General features: G+C 43.3%; 1 non-coding gene across 1 annotated transcript; it reads right to left on the bottom strand.

The window, feature by feature from the left end:
- Window positions 1-6,768: 6,768 nt before the first annotated feature.
- On the bottom strand, window positions 6,769-6,878 carry LOC123035981. Its single transcript, XR_006417064.1, has one exon. It is a non-coding gene; the product is annotated as a U5 spliceosomal RNA (small nuclear RNA).
- Window positions 6,879-10,667: the final 3,789 nt, after the last annotated feature.

Raw genomic sequence — 10,667 nt, 5'->3', positions numbered from 1 at the left:
TAAATGGACCTTGGCTGTGTAGTTTAACATTTAATTCATATTAGTAATAATGTATTTAAAAAGCACCAGCAGCTTTCAATAAGTGGAATCCCATCGGAAGACACCCAATGCAATGCATGACATGAGGGCATCACCCTTTAGCTTACGAATCTAACAGAACCACTCACAGTAAGAGGTATACAGAAAATTTTAAAAGAAAAAAAATCTCTCTTTTTTGGTATTTTCTTGTATTAATTGTGTTTTGTATTGATTGTATTAGCTTTTTATATTGTTTTAATTGGATTTTATGCTGTTAACGGTTATTTCATTGTACTTTTTCCTGTTTTATTGTAAGCTGCACAGATAGCCCATTGGGCTATGGGGTGGTATATAAATGCAATAAAGAAATAGATAAATAAAAATCTACTGCAAAGCAATACAATGGAAGTGAGAATATTTGAATTATTATCTCTAGATGTTAACACTCATGAGCAAGGGTCTCCAAAAGAAATGGAAGTGACACCAGTGATTTCCATCTTTTATATTTCTGATTTAGTTACCAACTACATTATATAGGCACTCCTTTCTTTATGACAATTGAAAGCTGAAGGCTTTTCTTTTTCTTTTTCGCTGCTGCAATCTTCATGTTACCACAAGCCCACAATTGTATACTTCCTGAGCTTCCCCAGCTGATGAGATTTGGCAATAAAATTACAATGTTCAGCACTGGTATCTTAACTGCCCTATGATGTTATCTAAACTTCCCTAGGATATGATCTTAACTAGAGCTTGGACCATTACAAAAGCTATAAGCAAACTTCCAGTAGCCAATTAGCTATGCAGTTCCTTTAGCAAAAAATAGTGTAATGCAGGGTAATTGCAAGCCTTTAGTAACCTTGATTGAGCTGAACCTCACTAAAGGCCGTCTGATGTTCAGTGTGAATGGGAAATTGCATTTAGCTGTAAGTTTATAGTGATGTACTTACTTATGAAACCGTATTGATATCTTTAAAAATTTAACAAAATGATAATATGGTGCTGCAAGATTACCTATTGCAGAACACACTGGTGCATGGTATATGCTGCCATGGTATGTGCAGATTTGTGCTGCCAGACCAAACCAGTTTCACCAGATCTGTCAAATATACCTATTTTACAGCACAGTCATATGCTTAGAATCAGGACCCGCTGAATTCAGTGGGACCATCCTGTGTAAATGCATGTACCACCCAATGTAAGTAGATATAGGTCTGCAGCTGTAATATGTTCAAAGAGCTTATGCACAGCCTAACAAACTCCACTCTAGATGCTCAAAAGACAGGCTAATAAAAGGACAAATGCTTTGCTAGGAGGGTTTGTTTATTTGATTAAACTGGGAAATGAAATTGATAAGATTTTAGAGAGCATTTAGAGAGATATTCTGTTGCCTGTGCTGGACAACAGAAGTGCATCATTTTCAAAATTGAATGTTTTAAAAGAAAAATGTAGACAACTACTGAGGGAGGGCATAAGGGTTGGTGTATATTTCATTTACTTTGTCTTGGGCCAAATAAGTATTTACATGTCTCAGTGGTGCAGTGGAGCAAAGGAGAGAGTGGGGGCAAGAGCAAACACACACCCACACGCAAATTAAGACGTTTAAGGCAGGCCTGCACAATAAGTAGGCAGCTACCAGGCAGTTCAATAATCTGATTTTCCTGCTTGCTGTTGTCATAGCACTCAAAAACCTGGGCAAGTTGACATTTTAGTCTTTTCAGCTGGTGCCTGAAAACACAAGGCCCATTTCCTGAAAGCCATCCAGCCTTGTTGTATCAGCTGCCCCTCAGCTACATAAAACAGTCGGGCAGCGAACAGCCGCCCCCTTGCCTATTTCACACCTTCCCAAAGTAAAAATTGGCACTAACTGCCCTGTCCTGCACATCCTCCTTATAGGAGGGTGTCAGTCAAACCTACCCTTTGCACATGACATAAAGTACAGCACTGCCAGTTCCGAGTTGTTCCACTCTTGCTCCTCTCCACCCTCCAGGAAGCTCCAGGAAGGACCCTCAGATCAGGTCCCACTTAATACTGAGCTTTGGCAGACCAAGAGTTATGAGGGAGGATTACCCTTCCCCACACCCCCGTTGTTCTGTGCATTCTCATGGCTTCTCTTCTCCTATCCTGTTCTCGCTATTCACTTTAATGCACTCACTTAGCAGAACTAGTGGATTTCCTACATGGGGAATCAAAGAATAGTAGAGTTGGAAGGGGCCATGAAGGCCATCAGGTCCAATCCCTTGCTGTTGCAGGACAGCATGTTACACCACACCACTCAGATGGCTGTCCAATTTCATCTTGACTGCTTCTAGTGTGGGAGAAAGCATGACCTCTCTAGGCAACCGGTTCCTCTGTTGTATTGCTCTGACAATGAGGACGCTTTTCCTACTATCTAGCCTGAATCTGGGTTGTTGCAACTTGAATTGACTATTCCATGTCCTACATTCTGGCATCAGCAAGCAGAGATCTTGACCTTCCTCTTTGTGACAGCCTTTGAGGTACTTCTAGAGTGATATCATGTCCCCCCTCAGTGTCAAGGCTGAACATGCCCAGTTCTCAGTCTCTCCTCATAGGGCAGTGTTTCCAAACCCTGGATCATTTTTGTTGCCCTCCACTGGACCCTTTCTAATTTACCTGCATCTTTCTTAAATCTTGGTGCCCAGAACTGGACACAGTATTCCAGAAGAAGGAAGTTAATTTCCATCCTCCACATTACCCAGACCATTCAAGCTTGGAGCACCAAGCAAGGAGCTGAAGAAGGAAAGGAAGACTAACCAAGGGCTGGGCCTGGCCTTGATAGCCAAGCCACACCTCAGAAGATGCTAGTGAGCTGGGTTCTTCCACCTGCCCCCTGCATGAGCCTAAGGGAGCAAGAAAAGGTGGCGGTGGCACCATTTACAAAGAAAGCATGAGAAAGGAGTCGTTCAATTGTCCTGCTCTGGAGGTCTGACACAGAGCCGCTTAGCACTGTGGGAGGAAATTCTTGGCAGCTCTCCTGGGAATTCAAAGCCAATGGAGTTGACAGGCACCTGGTAAACCACAATTAATAGGTGGACTTGGGGGAAGGCGGCATTCAGAAGAACTTGTAGAAAGGCAGTGATGTTGCCAATCAGATATTTATGAGAGCTAAGCAGACTGATTTCTTTCCACCAACAGCCGAACAGAACAATTGCTTATTTTCTAAAGTGTGTTCAATTGGATTTGAGTTTGGGAAAACAGGAGAGAGTCACAACACACCCTCATGTAATTAATGTAAAGTCATAGTGGCACTAAATCCCAATAAAGTATCCAAGTATACTGAGGAAGTACACATCCAGGCTTTTTTTCAAAATAGAAATCTTATCTTTCAAAGAAGATGGCCGTCTTGACCGCTAAGATAATCTCAGCTCCCTGCCTACTGACGCTCCAATGCAATAGTTAGCAGTGCAGGGTGGGGTCTGGATCTACCCTCTGGGATAAAATGGTGAGAGGGACAGAGCAAGAGAACATCTGAGAGGTGGCAAAAGGAGCGTCCTGTGACTGGGAAGTTGACCCTGCAAACGTCTGTAGATTATTCTCCTATCTGAATTAACTGATCTGTGAAGAAGCAGCTGCAGCTCTTGCTTGCTGTGGTACTGAGCTTTTTGTTTGAAACAGTATTTCCCCTTCTATGTATCATCAAGGAGGCTAAAACAGTGTGCATATCTGATGATTTCAGCTGCAAAACTCGTAGATCCAAAGGGTCACTTCTCCCATTTCAACTGTTCCAAAGAAGTATGAGATCAAAATATATTCAGCAATCTCTGTTTTCTTTTACTGGGATATATAACTGAAATCCTGCAACTGTCATAGCCTTGCTCTGTATAAAGTGTTGGCTAGGCCTGAAAATCTTTGTTGGAAGACTTTTAGGAAACAAATGAACTGGCAAGGCATAGTATCTTAAAGGAAGCTATAAATGGGATAGGTCAAGGACTAGGCATGTAAGCGACAGGGGAAAATCTTCCTTTTAGTTTATACAACTCTAGTTTCCATGTCTGTGTGGACTCCAAATAAGGCATACTAGCTTTTCCAAGCTGTAGGCCTGTACATTTTGCCTGACCTTATAATTCTCACAGTTCTAGACATTCCAAGGTAGAGAGAGGGTCATTCAGACAGAGTTATAATTTCTGGTGCATATGTGCTTCCAAAGTATCTTTTGCATAGTTTCCCAGTGAGATCATGTACCAGGCTTAGGGAATTTTAAATAGGTTATTTTTCAAGCTTGCATACAAAGGACCTGTCAAATTCGACCACTCCGGACTTATCAAGTAAAAGTGTGAGAACAAAAACGGTATACTGCAGCATGTTGACTTCCCAAATCTACGGTTAGCTGGCTTTGAACTGGCAGCATGCTGGATTAGAATGGCCTACACTTCACCAGCTCGTCGGGAAGCTTATGTAACACTTTGCACATTTGAAATAAGGGCACAAATTGCTGTTATTATTCATTGTACTAATGAACTTGAGAAGGCTTGTTATTACCGCAGGTAGTGGTCGCACCTCGAGAGGTTCAGGATTGTTTCCGCCTCGCAGACATTTTGGAACAGTGCATCAGTAGCTGTAGTGGGAGTCACTCCTGCCTTAGCAAAGGGTCTAGGACTGGAGCAATAACCAATGGGGGATAGACAGAAATGACCAAACTGGGGAAGCAATTCATGCACCTGCCCATGGGCTTGTGGGTAGGGAAACTAAGTTCAGGAAGGAAGGAAGAACTACACAGAAATGATCTGAGCTAGCTCTTCATAAAAGACAATCTGGAATACAAGAAAAGACAGAGTGGTCCAGGGTGGACAGCTTATGAACTTCATCTGTTTAGAACTACAGCTCCATAGTCCCAAACTTCCACAATCAATGGTCCTGGATTATGGAAACTGTAGTACAACATGTGTGGAGGACTCCTACTTTACAGAGATGCGACTCTTGAGTCAACACTGTGCCTGTGTCCTACTTGAGAAAACAGGCCTCTATTTGAAGAGCAGCCACCCCACCCATTCTAATTAAAGATAAGGAACCAAAAGAAAGGAGAGCAAACAATGCAATGCCATGGTTGGAATGGCTGTGAGCGGGTGACCTGTACACCTGCCTAGTCTGCTTTCCAGGAGCTAAGTATTGATGGAAAACGTCTAGACCCTTGTTTGCTCTCCTTTTGTGTGTGCGTGCGCGCTTCTGTTTTTGCATCAGAATTAGCATATGCAAAATGCCTTGGTTCAACTCCCCTTTTGCTCTGGGGTCCAGGAACCTGTTTTTATTTGTTTGAGTGAAAAGTGAACTTCTCAGAATTCAAGCCTACACCTTGGAGACCTGCCTAGAACATCACTGCTTTCTGCTTACCCACCCCTGTTCAAACATGTCTTTGTGAAACTCAAAATCAAATGCTTTTAAAGAATGTCCAATGTATTTTAACTAGCAGAGGGTAATTTTCTAAATTAGTTTGAGCTGTTCAGGGTCAAAGGATATAAGTTTAAGATAAAAGAAGACATTTGTTAGAAGAATGTTACGAGGAATTTTTTGATGGGTAACAGGTGGAAGAGACTTCTGTTCAAGGTGATGGAGTTCAACACTGTTAAAGATATTTAAGCAATAATTGCATAAATACATTTAATTTGAAAAGGCTAAAAACAGTTGGTTGCTTCTTTTCTTCTAAGAATTAGCACTGGTCCAATTATGCCTCTAATTCATTTGAGTTATACTATACTGGGTAGGTAATTTTCAGATTGCAAAAAAGAGGAAATTTATTGCTAGACACCCCCCCCCAAAAGGGCAGTGTTTCATATGCCATTTGTGCATACCAATTTACAGAGAGAGATGCCTATTTAGACATGCTACTATAAATTGTATGGAAATACATCATCTCTCCCCATAATGAGAAAGTGACTTGTGCGGCTGCTTCAGGCTGAGCGGGCAATTTTGAAGACCCTCCCTTCTCTCCAGGTGCTCATTCTTATTCTTAATCCAGATCTGGACTGGACACCCTTTCAATCTGAGGACACCTTCAAAAGAGGACAGTCCTTTGTAAATCAGTGCACAGAGCCACCCTTGCTGTCCAGTTTATCCCTGGTTGCCTGCTTACCTGTACAGCTGTGATGCCTCTTGCCTTGTCCCAAATTCCTCTTTGCTGGATGAGCTTCTTGAGGAGCCAGTGGTGTGTCTGCTGCAAACCTTCTAGAATGAAACTGATTATCTGACTCTGTCCAGTCTGGGTCAGGCCCACTGTCAGATCTTCTCCTTGATCTGACAGTCGTTTTTGATACCATTGACTGCGATGTCGTTCTAGATGGTCTCCACAAATTGAGAATTGAAGGCACTGTTGGCTGGTTGGTTTCATTTCTATGCCACCCCATGACCCAGAGTCTTTCTGGGTGGTTTACAAAGTTAAGAAGCATAAAAACAAGTGATAAAATAACCATACTGCAATTAAACAATTGAACCAGTACAACTACATCAACAATCCACAGTGACGATAGTCAAGTTGACACACAGTGCAGCAACAATAATGATAAAAGAATATGAAAAGTAACTATTATTTACTAAAATATCTGAAAAATAAAAAGGCTTTCACCTGGTGCCAATAGGAAAACAAGATGGCACCCAGTGTACCTCTTTGGGGAGTGTTCCAAAGATGGGATGCCACCGCTGAAAAGAACCTTCTGGTCACCACCTCCATTACTTTTTTGGGTCCCTTTTTTGGGTCAAAGGTTGATCTTAGGGTCCAGGTAGGAACAGATGGGACACGGCATTTCTTCAGAAAACAGAGCCTCAAAAAATTGGTTACAAACTCATAAATGTTCCTCTCCATGGAAATCTTTAGCAAAAGATTTATATGGTCTGAAGAGATACCAATTTGTGTCAAACGTCGTATTAGAAACTTACAGTGGTTTGACTTGCTTCTCTGGAGTTGAATAGTGCCATAAGGCATTATCCTATGCCCTGTGTTATTTAATATCTGTATGAAGGTGCTGGAAATTTGGGAGCAAGTTATGCACAATATGCTGGTGGCACTCAGCTCTATTCCTCTGTGACATCTGAATCAGGAAAGGCCTTGAACATTCTGAACAGGTTCCCGAATACAGTCATGGCTTGGAGGAGAGCCAATAAGCTGAACCTGAATCCTGCTAAGATAGAGACCCTGTGGATGGGAAGATCCATCTATGTCCTAGAACTGGGCTGTCAAGATAGGGTTGCACTTCCTCTTGGGAGTGCTCTTGGATCCATCTTTGTCACTGGGAGCCTGAAAAAGCCATTAATAGCTTCACCTGGTCTCCCAGATACACCTCTTCATGCATAGGAACACCATGAAGCTAGCCATGGTTATCCATGCACCTATAACCTCACTATTAGTCTGCTGCAATGTTCTCCGTGTGGGGCCCCCAGTGCGTCTGGGCCCAGAGTCGCAGCTACTGCAGAATGCCTCTGCTGGAGCACTCAGTGGTCACCTGCATTACAAGAACTGAGCCAACCATCTCCTGGCTACAGAGCCACATTCAAGGTTAGTTTATTGACATACTGAACCCTAAACGTTCAGGGCCAGGCTGGGACCAGGATTCCTGTTCGAACTGAACTAAGCAAGCCAACTCATCCTGTATGAACCCAGACAGACTCCAAGATCTTCAGAGATCATGCTGGTTATTCTGTGATAACCAAACGTTGCCAAGTGGCAGGATCACCTCTGGAAAACACTTCCCTGTGCATTTTGGGAATCAGAAAACCTGGCATGTTTCCAAAGCCTCCCAAAACACAGAAGTCTTATCTGTCTTGTAATAATTAAAGCGATGCTTAACTACTCCAATATACTGCTCCTTTTACTGTCCTCTAGTTTTAAATTGTAAATATATTTGCATTTTTTAAAAAATTGAAATCATTTCAATAGTGTTGCAAGAGTGTACTGCAGCACCACCATATCCACTGGTTCGGTTATATTTTCACTTAATTGTGGTTGACCTCAGTCCAAATGAGAAGCCATAGAATGCTTTAAGTGAACATTCTTCATTTAACAGAGAAAGGAAAAAATCATATGGTGAGGTTGCTAGAATGTATGGTAAGAACAAATCTATCTGTGAAATTGCGAAAAAAGAAATGTATATGTACAGTATATACTACATATAGTGTTTGCTCTTATCCATAATTTCAGGCATTCACTGGGGGCTTGGAACCTGTCCCTGCAGATGCTGGGGTCCTGCTGTATATACATAGATTTTCCTATGTATATGTTAACCATTTGGGATGCAATCCAATGTGGACCCCCATCCCTCTGAACTTGAAGGATCATGCGCATCCCATGCAGGGCAGGAGGGGGATGGGTGGTGGCCTCTGAGTTCCTTTCACCCTGCAAAACACTCAGCGGGACCATTTTGCCCATCTAAGTGTACATGGGGCAGGAGAGGAGGCCGAGGCACCAGCACGATGCTTTGTATTATGTACCACCATTCCCTTACTTCGCCCCCCCCCCCCCGCCCCAGGTCCCATTCCTGAGCTCTCTCTTGTGACATTGGTGCTGCAGCCAGAGCAGTTCCTTATGTGCCAGTCCAAGGGCATGTGAACGAAGCTCTGAAGTCAGAGCAAGGCTCCAGCGTTCCTAATATACTGCTGGAGCTGGAAGGGGCCAGAAGCCCAACAGGTCCAATTCCCTGCTCAGTGCAGACCTCCAGCTTAAACCATCCCTCTCAGATGGCTGTCCAGATGCATCTGGGATACCTCCAGGGTGGGAGAGCCCACAACCTCTCCAGCTCATTGGTTCCATTGTCGTACTGCTCTAACAGTCCAGAATTTAATCCTGAAATCTAGCTGGAATCTGGCTCCCTGTCACTTGAACCCATTATTCCATGTCCTGCACTCTCCAGGAAGAGATCTTGACCTTCCTCTTTGTGACAGTCTTTCAAGTACTTGAAGAGTGCTATCGTATCTCCCCTCAGTCTTCTCTTTTCAAGGCTAAACATGGCAAGTTCTTTCAATCGCTCCTCGTAAGGCTTCATTTCCAGTCCCTGGATCATCCTTGTTGCCCTCCTCTGAACCCTTCCCAGCTTGGTTATTGGCTAACAATAGTTTCCACAAAAGGACAGCATTATTCTACTTTCCTAGATTTCTCTAACTGCTGTGGCAAATAATGGATTCTCCAGATCACACATTCATTTCTATGTGCAAGCACACTCAGGGGTAGCCGGAATTACTCACGTCAGGAATAGCCATACTGTTCAATGCGCGGCTTAGACAACCAAACCTTTTGCAGAGAAACAACATTCTTTTATTCCCGTATTCCAGGGAAAGTTTGGTCAAAATTATGACTAGTTTTTTTTCCTTTTTATGCATGTTTGTGGATTATTTTCTAACATATGCTATTTAACATTTTTAATAAGATGGATTGGATGGAGAGACACAGAGAGAGAGAGATTAGGGCACTTTAAATGATCAAAGAACCCCATGTCTGGAGCACAGAGACGTGGGGGCTGTGGTGGCGGGAAAGGAGATCCCAGTCACAAGCAGGGTCTGTTCCACTGGCAGAAGATCACTGGATACAAGCCCCAGTGTCCCCATTTCAGGTTCAACCCTGCTGTCACTCAACCATCTGATATCGCTGTTGAAATGCTCTTTTTATTCTCTCCCACATTCCTCCTTTAGCCACTGTCTGCAATCACTTGATCTTTGGACCTCTCTCCATTTCCTTTTTATCTTCTGTTTTAGCTGTGCTCCTTCTGCAGAACATCTCTGGCATGAGAGCGGTCCTCTCATTATGGGCTGAAGCTTTCCTCCTGTTAACTCACCCTGTCACTGCAACCCTGCAAGTCATTTAATGGCTCTCCTTTTTCAACATCTTCTTCTTCTTCTTCTTCTGAGGTTCCAACCCTCTCTCCCCTGCCCTGGATGCACATAAGACTGAAGGCCTGCATGCCTCCAACAGCTGCAGCAAAGGGCGGCTGCCTCTGTCTCCATCATCACTGAGCCCTGTCCTGTATTGAGGGGGAGAGAAAGTGGCCAGGGCGTCAACAGGAGTTGGTGCAGACGATGGCCCTGGCCTCCTCCGCTCTCTGCACCCACACACAGTCTTTTCCATGTCGGCTGCAAAAGGGGCACCATGGGTGCTTGGCTGTTAGAGTCTCGATACTGCAGCTGCTGTCTGTGTTCTCCGTATCTCTTCCCTATTTTGATGTTACCTTTCAGCCCTTTTTAACTCCAGCTCCTCCCTTTTCCCCACAGGTGCCTGGCTTGTGTTCCCTCTCATCTCCCCCTCCCCCGCCCCCGCCCCTCTTCTTCTTCATTCTTTTGGTTCTACGGATTGTGGGTACAGTTATCTAACGGACCAACCCAGCTGCCTATGATTTGTGTCTGTCTTGGAAAATGCTGAATTTAATGATTCAAGAAAGGGATCCTGAAAAGGGAAACAAATTCTACTGGAAGGTGGATTTTACTTTTGGGGTTACATGTCCTCCAGTTGCTTGTCAATGCTATCCAGTTAGTTCCCTGTGGATATTTTATCTCAAAAAAATTATTTTCAGCTTTGGCAGTATTATAGAGACTATTATGTTGCTGTTTATTTTTGTTGTCTACTTCCCAAAGAACCCGTGTCTTCCAACTGGGGCATAAGATACAATATAGTTACTACTAGATTTTGCATTCTTGAAACACAAACTGATTTTGCATTC

The sequence above is a fragment of the Varanus komodoensis genome, unplaced genomic scaffold, assembly GCF_004798865.1.
Source record: "Varanus komodoensis strain SLA01 unplaced genomic scaffold, ASM479886v1 scaffold7_3, whole genome shotgun sequence".
Lineage (NCBI taxonomy): Eukaryota > Metazoa > Chordata > Lepidosauria > Squamata > Varanidae > Varanus > Varanus komodoensis.
Note: the sequence above shows the minus strand (reverse complement) of the source record. Positions and strands in the feature narration are given on the sequence as shown.